This window comes from Cornus florida, unplaced genomic scaffold, assembly GCF_030987335.1.
Source record: "Cornus florida cultivar Cherokee Brave unplaced genomic scaffold, ASM3098733v1 CherokeeBrave_3.0.0_Hap2_Chr04, whole genome shotgun sequence".
Taxonomy (NCBI): Eukaryota; Viridiplantae; Streptophyta; class Magnoliopsida; order Cornales; family Cornaceae; genus Cornus; species Cornus florida.
Genome location: NW_026775574.1, coordinates 89,713,103 through 89,727,948, shown reverse-complemented (window position 1 = coordinate 89,727,948; position 14,846 = coordinate 89,713,103).

The window sequence follows — 14,846 nt, the reverse complement described above, 5'->3', positions numbered from 1 at the left end:
GTCCATCTTCGGTGGCCCCTTGAAAATGAAAATTCTGGCTCCGCTCCTTCCCTCCTTTGCCCTTATATTTGCAGGTTACTACTTGGGCGTGAAGAGGCTGGAGGAGGATTACTTGTGGAAACTCACTCCTCTCTAATCCTCCTCCATCAAACCTCTCCATGGAAGATAAACTAAACCCACTATAGTGGGCCAGGCTGGTCCACAATTAAACGTGGTGGATTGTGAAAGAAAAAAAAAACAATCATTTTCTTAAAAATGGCGCTTTTGTGGGCCTGTTTAGGCTTGTGGTATGCCTTTATTGTGGGCCTTTGTGTCTTTTCCAGTTTCCTTCTTCGTCCCATTGACTTATGTCCCGATTAAATTAGCTTTGTTTTTACGAGATTTTATACGTTTACTTTAGTTTGAAATGTCACAAGGCTTTTTTATTTATAATTTGCATCCACGCCAAAATAAAACATAAATTTAATAATACATACAAATTTAAGTGCAACTTACATTATTCTAACATGCAAGACAAGCAACAATATTAATATTAGATTGATACATCACGCACGCAGAATTTTTTTTTATTCTTGACCCAAGTTCTTTGCTGATCTCCATTAACTAATTCCCAAAAATGTTTCATAATGAATCCCCAATCCACCTGCCATCATCATCTCCGGTACATTCAACTTCCCCTAAAAGTAATACATACAAACATATGTGCGTGTCTTCCAACTTAGTGGTGTTTGATACTGTGTTTGGTCACTGATGACGAGCATAAGTTTAGGGTTGATGTGATGCTAGTTTAGTTGGTTCGGTGGATTTTAATGCATTCCGAGTGTTTGTTTTAATGCCCCACAAGTTCACAACTCAGCCGGTTATGCAAGTGACTGATTCTACTTGCTGCCAGTGTAAGTGTAGCGGCAATAAAATTTCGGAAAATTTGTCATTGTTTTTCTGAATGGGCAGAAGTAAGAGCAGTCACAATGAAGGTTCTTTATCACTTCCTAAGGATGTAATTCTTTACAAAGATGAAGATGAATGGTCCACTTGCTCCGCAAGTGGGCTGATATCATGGTTATTGCCCCATTGGACGGGTCCTTAATCAGTCTTTGGGACTTTCCAAGTTGGTACAAACCTAATTTAACCTATTGTCCTATTATTTTTATTCTTATTATTAAGATAAAGTGTAACAAATTTTCCAGAATTTTTAGGTATTTGCACAAAACTCTTTGATTTAACAAGTAAAGTACCCTCCGGAAGTATTAAAAGTTGCATTCGAAGGCGTATGTAAAATCTCCTGTACCGGAAAAAAAAAGATTACTAAATCATCTGTGAAACTACGTTTTTGGTGATATAAAAACTTGTGCTGATGTGTCAAATAAAATTTCAATAACCAGAAAGAATTAATAAACTGTCCCCCAACCACCTTCACCGTTCACGGCTCCCCCCATCTCCATTTTCCTTCTTCTCACAACACCTGAATGTCCCCTACCTTGTCTTTGCACCATCGACACCTGAATGTCCAAGCGCTGGCTGATTTACATGGTGGTCGCCGATGACGTCCTAGACCACATCGCAAGGGATGTATTCTCGATGTTGCTCAGTAGATCTAGAGCGGGAATGAGATTGTGCTGAAAAATATGAACATCTGAGGTTCAATTTTGGTGATCTCGATTTAGGGTTTCAATTTGTGAATTTTTTTTGGTAAGTATCATCAATTTTGGAAATTTTGTTTTATTTATACACAAACGGTTGGGGTAGTAAGGGTAGCTTCGTCATTTTCAAATTACAGCCTGTGCATGTGGTGAGCACCTGTTTAGTCGGAGGAACCAAACGGAACCTATCCAGTGGGTAATTTTTGCAACAATTTCCATAGTTCAAGGGGTTAACCGTGAGATTAGAAGTTTAGGGGGGTTTTTTTAGGGAGAGAGTATTGTGCAGGGGGTTTATACTTTACCCTTATTATTATTACTTTCCGTACAAAGACAAAGTTAAATATCAAATTGCACTCTTTTTCTCTCTATCGAACAAAGCAAGCCTCTCTTTTTATCTCTGTGGAACAAAGCAAGCAAGTCTATTTGGATAATCTCTAATCTGTTCCTCTCCTCTTTTGCCTCACGTCTGCAGATGTGTTAAATTATGCAGAAAACTGTTAAATCAGATTCCATGGAGAAAACGACAACACCCACCTCAACATGTTGCGCGAAAAACCAAAGGTAAAAAATTTACACCATCTTTTCAACGTATGTATGTATGGATTTGTATTCCTCTACTTTTTTTTTTTTTTTTTTTTTTTAAGGCCCCGTCGTTTGTTTGGGTATTTTTTTATTTTCTTGCTGTGTGGTTGTAGTAAATATTTTATGAAGAAAAAAAATAATAATAAAATCTAATAGATATAACTTACCCATTAATTTTGAGCAAGTTATTTTACACGTTATGTCCTCGACCTTGACCTCGACCGAACACCAGAAAATGAAAGAAAAAATTTCCGAAGAAAATATTTTACCTAAAAAAGGAAAAATTTGGGAAGAAAATATTTTACGGAAATTTGTTACCAAAAATCAGCACTACTGTGGTGTTTTTGTTATTACACTTTCTTAATTATTTTTATTTATTTATTTATTTTTTTTGTGTCTTTAATTGGAATAGTGAGAAGGATGATAAAGGAGGAGGGTTGTGTTTGGAGGATCGCATTAGTGGACTTCCTAATGATGTCATTGTTTTAATCTTGTCACTATTGACAATGAAAGAAGCTGGAAGTAGTAGTCTGCTTTCAAAGAGATGGAGGTACATGTGGACTTAAATTGCTACTTTGAACTTTGATGCCTCACATATAATCGATGCAATTATAGTGGCTGATAATCGTGAAAAGGAAGTTGAAGCAAAAAGGCCTTTGTATTTGAGTTGGGTTAATCAAGTCGTGAAATCGCACAACACTCCAAATATAGATGAATTCAGAGTTCATTTTGATCCTGATGTAATTTGTAGATTTGATATTGACAATTGGCTTAATTTTGCACTGGAAAAGAGAGTAAAAAGTCTTGCCTTAGACTTCACAGGAATGACCAGATTTTCTAGAGAAGAGGGAGAGAATTACAATTTTCCCGACACAAATCACCTTCATTCATTGTCTCCTTGGTTTACTAATTGCATCTCCCTAACCAATCTTGTGTTGTCATACGTGGATGTAATTGGGCAAGTTCTCTTAATCGACTGTCCATTTTTGGAACAATTGTCTGTGGAAGAATCTGACAGTCTCGTAAATCTGAATGTTCCTGAAATATCACTCAGATTGAAACGCTTGGAGATAACATACTGCTTCAATGTGGAAAGTACTGAAATTTTTGCTACGAATCTAGTGTCATTTAAGTGCTTTGGACCAAAGATAAACACGCCATTCAAGAACGGCCAGGAGCCTGTTGAATTGTATATTGGGGGTGACTATAACTTTTTGAAGATTTCAAGCTATCTTTCTCAGTTAGAGAGCCTCACGTTGCACATGCCTCACGTTGTGAATGTTAGCAAGTTTAACTAGCTAATTCATTCTATCTCCTCCCCTTCATTTTTAATTGTCAATCTGTGCTGATTTACTTTTTCTTTGGTTTATTCAGAATAGTATTGAGTTTTCTAAATTTCCAGCAATTAACAAGCTCAAGCAACTGGAGTTGAGAATTATTGCTGCTGATGATGAAAGCCTTCTTGTATTTACTCCTCTGATAGAGGCATGTCCTTCTTGTCTAAATTTGTGTTGGAGGTAATAAGTTTTACTTTAGAACCCCCATCTCTAAACTGTGATGTTTATTGCTTTCGGAATTGAATTTTCAAATTGAAATTTTGATTCATTGGACTTCAGCTTAAAAGCTTTCAATTTTCCCAAGTAATTGCTTCTTTTTGGCTATTTCAAGTTACAATATTATTAGGAACAATGTTTAGCCTTCCCTTTTCTCCTGATTGTTCAAATTTCTTAGATTGTTTTTAATCCATCTGGTATCATTACTTAAGCATTTAAAGTTGTCTTGATTGCATGCTTGGGGAAATTTTTTTATGGATCGATTAAAGGTCTTTTAAATTGCGTTCAGTCAATCTTATATTTAAAGCAGAATAGTTATTTATGGTGAGTGACTATTGTAAAAAACAAAAAAAATTCCCTAGATCAACGTTTCATTTTAGCTATTTTATTGAGTCTTGCAATGTTGTGATTCTGATTTGTCCTGAACAATTATGATTTGTTGTTCGGTAATTTGGTTTTGTATTTTAATGGTTTACTTGCATGTATAAATTCTGTTCCTCCTTGTTACTACTTTCATGGTCCAAGTGCAAGCCGGGAAGAGAATTTCGAAGTGCGAATTTTTTTGCCCCGGCAGTACCTTAAGGAGGTGGAATTCATTGAATTCGTTGGGCAGATAATTGATATCGAGCTTGCATTGTATTTAATTAAGGGTGCTGTCAAGCTTGAGAAGATTATTCTTGATACTCGCCAACTATTTCTTATAGGAACTCCATTTGAGTTTACGGAGATGAAGCAGAAAAAAATAGCTAGAAAGCGAGAAAAAAATAGCTAGAAAGTGCGCCGAGAAGCTTTGAAACAAACTTCTTTCCTGCTGGAGCAGCTTTGGTAATTCTTTAATTAATTATATGTTTGTATGACACTATAACCTATTGGTGGTATATCCTTCTCTTCTAAATTTATTTGAGGACAGAGATATATTTTATTTTATTTTATTTATTTATTATTATTTTAACAGTAATAATGGTTGCCCACCATTAGTATTGATTAGAGATCATCTTATATAGGATAATAAGAATAAGTTTATCCACGTATACATACTTCAGTGAACATCTTTGATATTTTAAAGCATTATGGTTTAAATTTTTAACATTTTATCTCACAATTTTTTCCGTATGTATGTACAATTTGCACTTAAAATGACAAAAGACATTTTTTAATGGGGTAAATTACATTGACACCCCTCCTTGTGGTTGGGTCAAATTTCACACAGAGAGACATTTTGTTTTTAATTTTCACTCGTGTTAGGAAGAGTTGATTGATAGTATTTCACTCACACTCCAAAAATCACTTGACAGTAGTGCCAGAGTACTTTTTACATGTAAAATGACATTAATATGGCATTAAAATCATTCCGACTCTATGTTAATTTCTTTCATGTGTAAAAAGACTTTACTACCTCAAGAGACTCATTTTAAGTGTCCAAAATGTCTTAAAATTGAATCCATATCTCTTATGTAATGTAATATGTATGTACAAAAGTATATATTCATGCACACACACAAATATGCTCTAGAATATTACTAGTGTCTCAACAACCAAAAGCAAAGACTAGTAACAAATCAAAATTCATGCTTTTCAAGGTCAGAAAACAAAGTTGGATTTTACTTTGTTTTAACTTGTTTAAATTAAACGAACTAGTAATTATTTATTTACTTGATACGTAACCTATATATTATTTGAGTCAATGATACATTGAGATCATATTTTACAAATTATCTTTCAATGTCAATAATAATAATAATAGTGTTAACAAATATAAAGAAAATGATGTTATTTACTCATTGCACCCTACATGCTTTGAAGAAATTGGGATCAATTTCCCGTGTGTCAGATTGACACGTGTGGCAAAGAAGACTAATGTAAACTACATAAGGTGTGAGGGTGATATCAGCTAGGTGAATCCGTGTGTTTGTGTGTGTGAAGATGTGTATGAAGAAAATGTATTCCGAAGAAAGCAATAACAACTCTCACGCTGCTGCTGCTGCTGCTTTCTTTCTTTAATTTGCTGTCTCTCTCTCTTAACTTTCGTAAACTTTCATGGACTTCTTATGGTGTGTGAGTATTAAGAGTAATCTTTTCAAGCTTGACAGCATCCTTAATTAAATACAATGCAAGCTCAACATCAATTGACTGCTCAACAAATCTAATGAATTCCGTCTCCTTAAGGTACCAATGTGAGCAAACTTGTTATTAACAAAATTTCATTAAAAATGTAAATAAATTACGCTCACACCCCCAAGATTTGCCTAGACACTCATCCACAGCTTATGGAGTGTGAAATGCAATTGCCTTCTAAAACTATGTAATCTTGGACAATGATACCATTTGAAAAATAAACTGCCAAACACTGCTTAAGTGATACAAAACGTCTTATATAAGCCCGCAATAAAATATTGTATACCACCTAGAATGACCAAACTACCCTCATTCACATTTTCTCTCTCTAAACCTTCATCCCGCGGCTGGAACCAGGCACCATTGTCATCGCTCCATCGCCAACACCACCAACATACTAGTCCTGGAACCAGACCCACCTCCAAAACCCTTCCCTCTCTACCCAAAAATGCTTCCAAAACCCTCATTCTGCCCTCCCAACCCTTTTTTTTTTTTTTTTTTTTTTTTTTTTTCACATACCCACAAAACCCATCTCCGGTGGAGTTTGACAGACAGGCCGTTTGATGGTTGTCTTGATCGGATGGTTTGTTTTAATGAGGGCTTTTGGGTTTTGAAGGGGTTGGGTTGTTAAGGTGAGGGGTTTGGTTATAATTGATGGTACATACAGAAATATATGGTCATTTATTTATGAAAAAAACATATACATACATATATATATATATATATATATATATATATATATATATAGTCTTTTTTTCGTCAATACAAAAGTCTCCAAGCTGTTTTACTGGCGAAAAAAGGGCAACGTGAACGAAGAGATTGAACTGATCGGCCATGAAGCAACTGAACGGCGGTGAAGAGGACGGCGGGACTATTCGGCGAGTAAGGAAAGATGGGTTTGTGGATGGCTAGCAAGGAAGAAAAGAGAGAACATCAAGATGGAATATACATACATACATACATACATACAGAGCTTGAGATAGACCCGAAGGAAAGATGGGACTGTTTTCATTGCATATGCTTATATCTTGTATATCAACAAATCTAATTATGTTGTATATATGTTGGTGTGGGGTCCACTTGCAATAAGTTTATATGTTATCATGTTGTGTATCAGTGAAGCATATACTAGGAGCTTTGTGTGGCAATGCAGCTAATACAAGAAGCTGCTTCATGCCCACGACAGTCACGCCTATAAATAGGCTTGCAATGTATACAATTGAGTTGTGGTGAAAGAACAAAGCAGTTCTCCCTCTCACTCTCTCTCGTTCTTCTTTGTGTTCTCTCTCTGTATCACTCTCTCTATCTGTGTGTGTAAAACTTTATATAAAAACTATTACTACATATACACACACATATTCATTACACGTTATCAGTACGAGGCTCTGTCAACTGAGAAGAAAATTCTATTTTTCTGTCTCACTTCAAAGGGTAAGAAAAATAATTATTTATATTCAACTGTTGTTGTTCAAATTTTACATACAATTAAAATTGTTGAGCTCGCAGTCTCGCAACTATTTATTTATTTATTTATATTAGAGTATTTTTGTCCATTCCTTATAGAAAATTAAATTGCTGAGCCTGAAGTCTCGCAAATATTAAATTATTTAATATGCAAACTCGAAGTTTTGCATATATTAATTTACTGTTTGTGAGCCTGCAGTTTCACAAATATTTGGTATTCTTTGCAAACCCGAAGTTTCGCAAAATTTATTAGCCTGAAGTCCAAATGAATCTGAAATTCTTTGACCTGAAGTCATTTCCATGGAGTACCCTTACAAACCTGAAGTTTTGTAAAACGTAGAAATATAAATTATATGTGCCTTTTAGTGTAAATATATTTTGTCTTTTTTGTTATTGTTTTGTTTATTGAAAGCACATGACTAACTTTTGACATTATATATTTACTGACAAATCACATTATAGTGACTGCAGTATTTTTATAATCTCAAATTGATTATTCTTTTTGTGAAATAATTCTAACTATGTTATTTTATCATTTATAGTTCATAATGTTAAATCTTACCAAACTTGAATTTGTGGCACTTTGATATCTTGGGCAAAAACTACTTGTCATAGATCCTTGATGCCGAGATCCACTTGGATGCCATGAATCTTGGTGAAACAATTAAGGAGAAAATAATGCGTCCCTGTAGGATCGTGCAAAAATCATGATCTTTCTTCGCCATCACCTCTATGAGGAATTAAAAACAGAGTACCTCACGGTTAATGATCCACTTACACTGTGAAAAAATCTGAAAGAACGATATGAGCATCAGAAAACTGTGATCCTTCCAAAAGCTCGCTATGACTGGATCCACCTGCGATTGCAGGATTTTAAAAGTAATAATGAGCTTTTGATGCAAAACCACTAGTCCCGTCCCATTGGATCTGTACCATCCCCAGAAGCGAATGTGTCATCATTTCACGGCCATGGACGTGAACGTGGACGCAGACGTCGTGGATATGGTCACAATAGAAATAATAATAATAATCGTGGTGGTCATAATTCCTCATTGGTTCCTAGAAGGAACTCCATACCGTCCCACCAGAAGTGGAATTCAAATGCGACCAAGCAGGCAAAAGAAAAAACTTTGCAGAACAAAGCTCCTGAGATATATGATGACAAGCCTTGCTATAGATGTGGAATGAATGGTCATTGGTCGCGTACCTGTCGTACGTCCAAACATCTAGTTGATCTTTACTGTGCCTCAATGAATCATAAAGGAAAAGGAAAGGAAATTGAAATGAATTTTATGGATGATGACTTACCTGTTGATATTACTCACCTTGATGTTTCTGACTTCGTTGTTGATACTAGTAGTAGTATTGATCATTTGATTGGTGATGAAAATGTCCATACCAATTAATGTGTCCTTCTCTAGTATGTTATCCCTTGTGTGTTTTATCTTATCTGTATCAATATATCTCTATCTAGGTTGTACTAGTATGTTTTTATTTTGGCTATTTTGCATGTAAATCTAGTTTGCATTTCAAGTTTGAAGTAATGAAATATATATTTTGTATATATGAAGAAGCATGGATTTGACTAAGGCATTGAGTGTACCCAAGAAAAATGGTGAAGATATATATCTGGCAGACAGTGCAACAACGCACACTATACTCCGAAATAGAAAATATTTTTCGAGTATAACATTAGTTGAAGCTCGTGTCAATACAATATTAGGTCCAGTAGACCTAATTGAAGGCTCCGGAAGAGCTATCATTGTGTTACCATGTGGAACACAATTGAATATTGATGATACTTTATACTCTACCAAATCCAAAAGAAATTTATTAAGTTTTAAAGATATACGTTTCAACGGTTTTCATATTGAGACTATAAATGAAGGGACCGTTGAATATCTCTATATTACATGCTAGAAGCATGTATTAGAAAAACTCCCTGTTTTATCTTCTGGGTTATATTATACAAATATAAGAGTAATTGAGTCACATGCAGTGACGCACCAGAAGTGCTCTGACCCAAATATTTTTGTACTTTGGCATAATCGCCTTGGTCATCTTAGGTCAACAATGATGCGCCGAATAATTGAAAATTCACATGGTCATCCACTAAAGAACCAGAAGATTCTTTTAGCAAATGATTATTCTTGTACCGCTTGTTCACAGGGTAAATTAATAGTCAGACCATCACTTTTTAAGGTCGTCGTTGAATGCCCACCATATTTACAACAAATTCAAGGGGATATATGTGGACCAATTCATCCAGCGTGTGGACCATTTCGGTATTTTATGGTCTTAATTGATGCAATAACACGGTGATCACACCTAAGTTTACTTTCTACTCGTAATGTTGCATTTGCTTGACTCCATACTCAAATAATCCGATTACGAGCACAATTTCCAGATTATCCAATCCAGACTATCCGTCTTGATAATGCCGGGGAATTTACATCTCAATCATTTGATAACTATTGCATGTCAATTGGCATTCTTATTGAACATCCTGTTGCACACACTCACACCCAAAATGGTCTTGCAGAATTTTTTACCAAGCGTCTTCAGTTAATAGTTAGACCATTACTCATGAGAACTAAACTACCTGTTTCTGCTTGGGGACATGCGATATTACATGCAGCATCACTAGTTCGCATTAAACCAATTGCATATCATAGTTTTTCACCACTACAACTTGTGATGGGTTAACAACCAAGTATCTCTCACTTACGAGTTTTTGGTTGCGCTGTATATGTTCCCATTGCACCCCCACAACGCACCAAAATGGGTCTTCAACGACGACTTGGTATTTATGTAGGTTTTGATTCTTCATCTATTATTAGATATTTTGAACCTATGACAGGTGATGTTTTTAAGGCGCGGTTTGCTGACTGTCATTTTGATGAGTCTATTTTCCCTCCATTAGGGGGAGAAAAGAAAAAGCCAGAAGAGCAACGAATTATTAATTGGAATGTCTCGACTTTATCTCATTTAGATTCTCGTATTAATCAATGTGAACTAGAAGTTCAAAGGATCATTTATTTGCAAAGTATTGCAAATCAATTACCCGATGCATTCACTGACACAAAGAAAGTAATGAAATCACATATACCAGCTGCAAACATTCCAGCAAGAATTGATGTCCCTGTAGGATAGTCTGTCAGTGTTGTTGCAAATGCATCTAAGACACGCCAGAAGCGTGGTAGACCAGTCGGTGCAAAAGACACTGTTCCCTGGAAGAGGAAAGTGCAAGAGAAATCAAATAAAGAAATTGGCGCTCCTGGAGAGGTCACACTTGCAAAAGAAATTGACGCTCCTTAAGAGGTCACACTTGTAAAAGGAACAATGAAAATGATTGATCAATCTAAATTTTATAAGCAAGTAGCCCCAGAAGATATGTATGCTCCGGAAGTGGCAAAAGCCCCTGAAGAGGTAATGGTACCTGAAAATAATGAGATCTCAATAAACTATAGAGAATTGTGGGATAGAAATACAGTTATTATTAACGATATATTCTCCTTTGCAGTTGCTCTTGATATTGCAGGTGCTAATGAGGATCCTAAACCTCAAAACATCGAAGAGTGTCGATGAAGAAATGATTGGCCAAAATAGAAAGAAGCAATATAGGCAGAGCTAAACTCATTAGCAAAACGTGAAATATTTTGACCTGTAGTCCAGACACCTGAAGATGTCATGCCTGTAGGATACAAATGGGTGTTTGTAAGGAAATATAATGAGAAAAATGAAATTGTAAGATACAAAGCCCGACTTGTAGCCCAAGATTTCTCGCAGAGACCTGGTATTGATTATGAAGAGACATACTCTCCTGTGATGGATGCAATCACATTTCGCTTCTTGATCAGTTTGACAGTCTCAGAAGCATTGGATATGCGTCTGATGGACGTGGTTATAGCTTATTTATATGGATCACTAGATAGTGATATGTATATGAAAATCCCTGAAGGATTTAAAATGCCTAAAGCAAATAGCTTAAAACCACGTACCATGTATTCAATCAAGTTACAATGATCCTTGTACGGATTGAAACAATCCGGACGCATGTGGTACAATCGACTTAGCGAGTATTTACTCAAAGAAGGATATGTGAATAATCAAGTTTGTCCATACATTTTCATCAAGAAATCAAAATCTGGATTTGCCATTATAGCTGTATATGTTGACGATCTAAATCTTGTGGGAACTCCTGAAGAGCTCACCACAACTGCTAATTATTTAAAGAAAGAATTCGAAATGAAAGATCTTGGTAGAACAAAATTTTGTCTCGGCCTGCAGATCGAACATTTACCAAGTGGAATTCTTATCTATCAGTCAACATACACTGAAAAAGTCCTGAAGCGCTTTTATATGGATAAAGCTTACTGCTTGAGTTCTCCAATGATTGTCCGATCACTCGATGTGAAGAAAGATCCTTTTCGTCCTCTCGAAGAAGGCGAAGAAGTTCTTGGTTCTGAAGTACCATATCTTAGTGCAATCGGTGCTTTAATGTACCTTGCGAATTGTACCAGACCTGATATAACATTTGCAGTCAACCTACTAGCACGGTATAGTTTTGCACTAACTCGAAGACATTGGAATGGGGTCAAACACATTATGCGCTACCTTCGGGGATCGACTGATATGGGGTTGTTTTATTCAAGAAAATCAAAGCCTCAGTTGATCAGATATGCAGATGCAGGTTACCTTTCTGACCGACACACAGCTCGATTACAAACAGGGTACTTGTTTACTTATGGTGGTACTACTATATCATGGCGATCTATGAAACATACCATGACTGCAACTTCATCAAATCACTCTGAGATACTCGCAATTCATGAAGCAGGTAGAGAGTGTGTTTGGTTGAGATCTGTTATACAACATATTCGAGAATCATGCGGACTTTCCTTAATCAAAGATAGTCCAACAATATTATATGAAGATAATACGGCATGTATTGCATAGGTAAGAGGAAGATGTATAAAAAGTGACAGAACCAAGCACATTTCACCAAAATTCTTTCCCACGCACGAGCTCCAGAAGAGCCGTGATATCGATGTTCGGCAAATACGCTCCAGTGATAATCTAGCAGATTTATTCACTAAAGCGCTTCCAACTACAACATTCAATAAGTTAGTGGACAAAATTGGAATGCGTCAACTAAAGGATCTTCAGGGTTGAACTAATGAGGGGGAGCAATTGATCAAAGAGGTATTAGCATATTGTACTCTTTTTCCTTCGTCCAGGTTTTATCCCACTGGGTTTTCCTAGCAAGGTTTTAATGAGACAGTTCTAATCTATGCAATACCATACACAAGAATACTGTACTCTTTTTCCTTCACTAGGGTTTTGTCCCACTAGGTTTTCCTTAGTAAGGTTTTAACGAAGCATATTCTTAGTGTAATTCAGTGGACCCCAAGGGAGAGTGTTGTATATATGTTGGTGTGGGGTCCACTTGCAATAAGTTTATATGTTATCATTTTGTGTATCAGTGAAGCATATACTAGAAGCTTTGTGTGGCAGTGCAGCTTATGCAAGAAGCTGCTTGATGCCGACGACAGTCATGCCTATAAATAGGCTTGCAATGTATATAATTGAGTTGTGGTGAAAGAACAAAGCAGTTCTCCCTCTCACTCTCTCTCGTTCTTTCTTTGTGTTCACTTTCTGTATCACTCTCTCTTTATCTGTGTGTGTGAAACTTTATATAACAACTATTACTATATATATACACACACACACATATTCATTGCAAATTAACATTTTAACTAAAAACAAATGAACATTGAAGAGTTGGGAATACGAACGGGCCTGGGCCGGGCCAAGTGCAGCCCAACAGACCCAACCGATTAGGCTGCTCACCATACGAAGAATCCATAGTTTAAGCCCAACTGGTTTTTGGTCAAAATTGAAAACATGCCTCCATTTGGGCGTGTTTGCTATAGCAGACCACCCCATAAAGGGGAAGGCCCATCAACCTTCAACCTAGGAGCAAAATGTAAGAAATTAGGGCAAGTGTAAGCTTCTATAAATAGAAGCTAGAGAAGGAAAGAAAGGAAGATTATTTGGAGTGTGAGAAAATCTTTTCCTAATATAGAACGACATTTTCTTGCATCTTCATCTAGCGCCGTCTGTGGGAATGATAGAAGGATTCATTAATTTCAACAACAAATGACACAGTTCCGATTGGGAACTATGATCGGAGAGGAAGGCTCCCGCCAGCACGAAGAAGACTAACGGGTTAGGCATGACGACCTGATGCAGATCGTGGAGACTCTATGAAAGGAGAACGTTGAGCTGAGATCCAGAATGGAATGGAGAGACGCTTCACCGCTCCTTCGCCCACCAGTTGCAGATGAGTGAGTGGAGCTAACGAACGTTAACCAGCAGGCAAAGGGAGCACGATCCGTCTATCTGGACCCTCAGCACAGAATGCCCGGACTGGAGGAGGAGGTGGAACACGGTGAAGTTGTTCCATCATGCCAGAAAAAATTAATTGCAAACAAGGTGTTCGATGATTTGCCCCAGTCAGAAGTGAGTACTCGTGACTGGAGAGCCACCGGGGAGTAGTAATTGGACCAGAGGGAACCCTCGGCGATCATTGAATCTAATCGATCATCGGCCCGGACAGTCGACTCACCGTTCACAGAAGAGATATTGAAATTGCCGAAACCCAGGAAGTTTTCAATGCCAATATTCACGTTGTTCGACGGAACGAAGGACCCAACCAGGCACATCTATCAGATCCAGCTGAAGATGGCCCTGGATACCGAGGACGACGCCCTGATGTGTAAGGTCTTCCTAACAAGCCTCGTTGGACCTGCACTCAATTGGTTCAAGCACTTACCGAGGGGGTCGGTTGGAAGCTTTCGGACACTTTACAACTTATTTATAGGTCAATACTTTGGTAACCGGTGGATTGAGAAAGATATATCATGTCTTTTCACTATGAGGCAGTAAGAGGGGGGAGCCTTCAGGCCTTTGTCCCCAGATTTAATCTGGAAATGAGCATAGTGATTGATTGCCACCTATCATCAGCAGCACAGGCGTTTAAACTCGCTATGACTAGAGGGACTTAGTTTTATACGTTCTTGGTAGTGGCGACGCTTAAGACTATAGACAAACATTCAAGAGCGCAAGGCTACGCGCATCTCAAGGAGGATGAGGCAATCAATACAAAGAGGACCACAATGGTTACAATGGAAAACAAGTTAAGAGCAAAGATAACTACTCAGAGACGCCCTAATAACACAACCCCGAATGACGCCTTGGAAGACAAAAAAGAGGCAACGAGAGGATGAGATAGTCACACCACTCAAGATTATTTTGGCACGGCTGTATCAAGAGAATAAAGGGATGTTCTGAGCATCTCAACCAATCAGACAGCCGATCGAACAAAGGGATCAATCCAAGCACTGTTCGTTCCATAGTGACATCGGACACCAGACAAATGAGTGTAAGAACTTGAGGAGGCAAGTTGAGATGCGAATTGCAAAGAGAG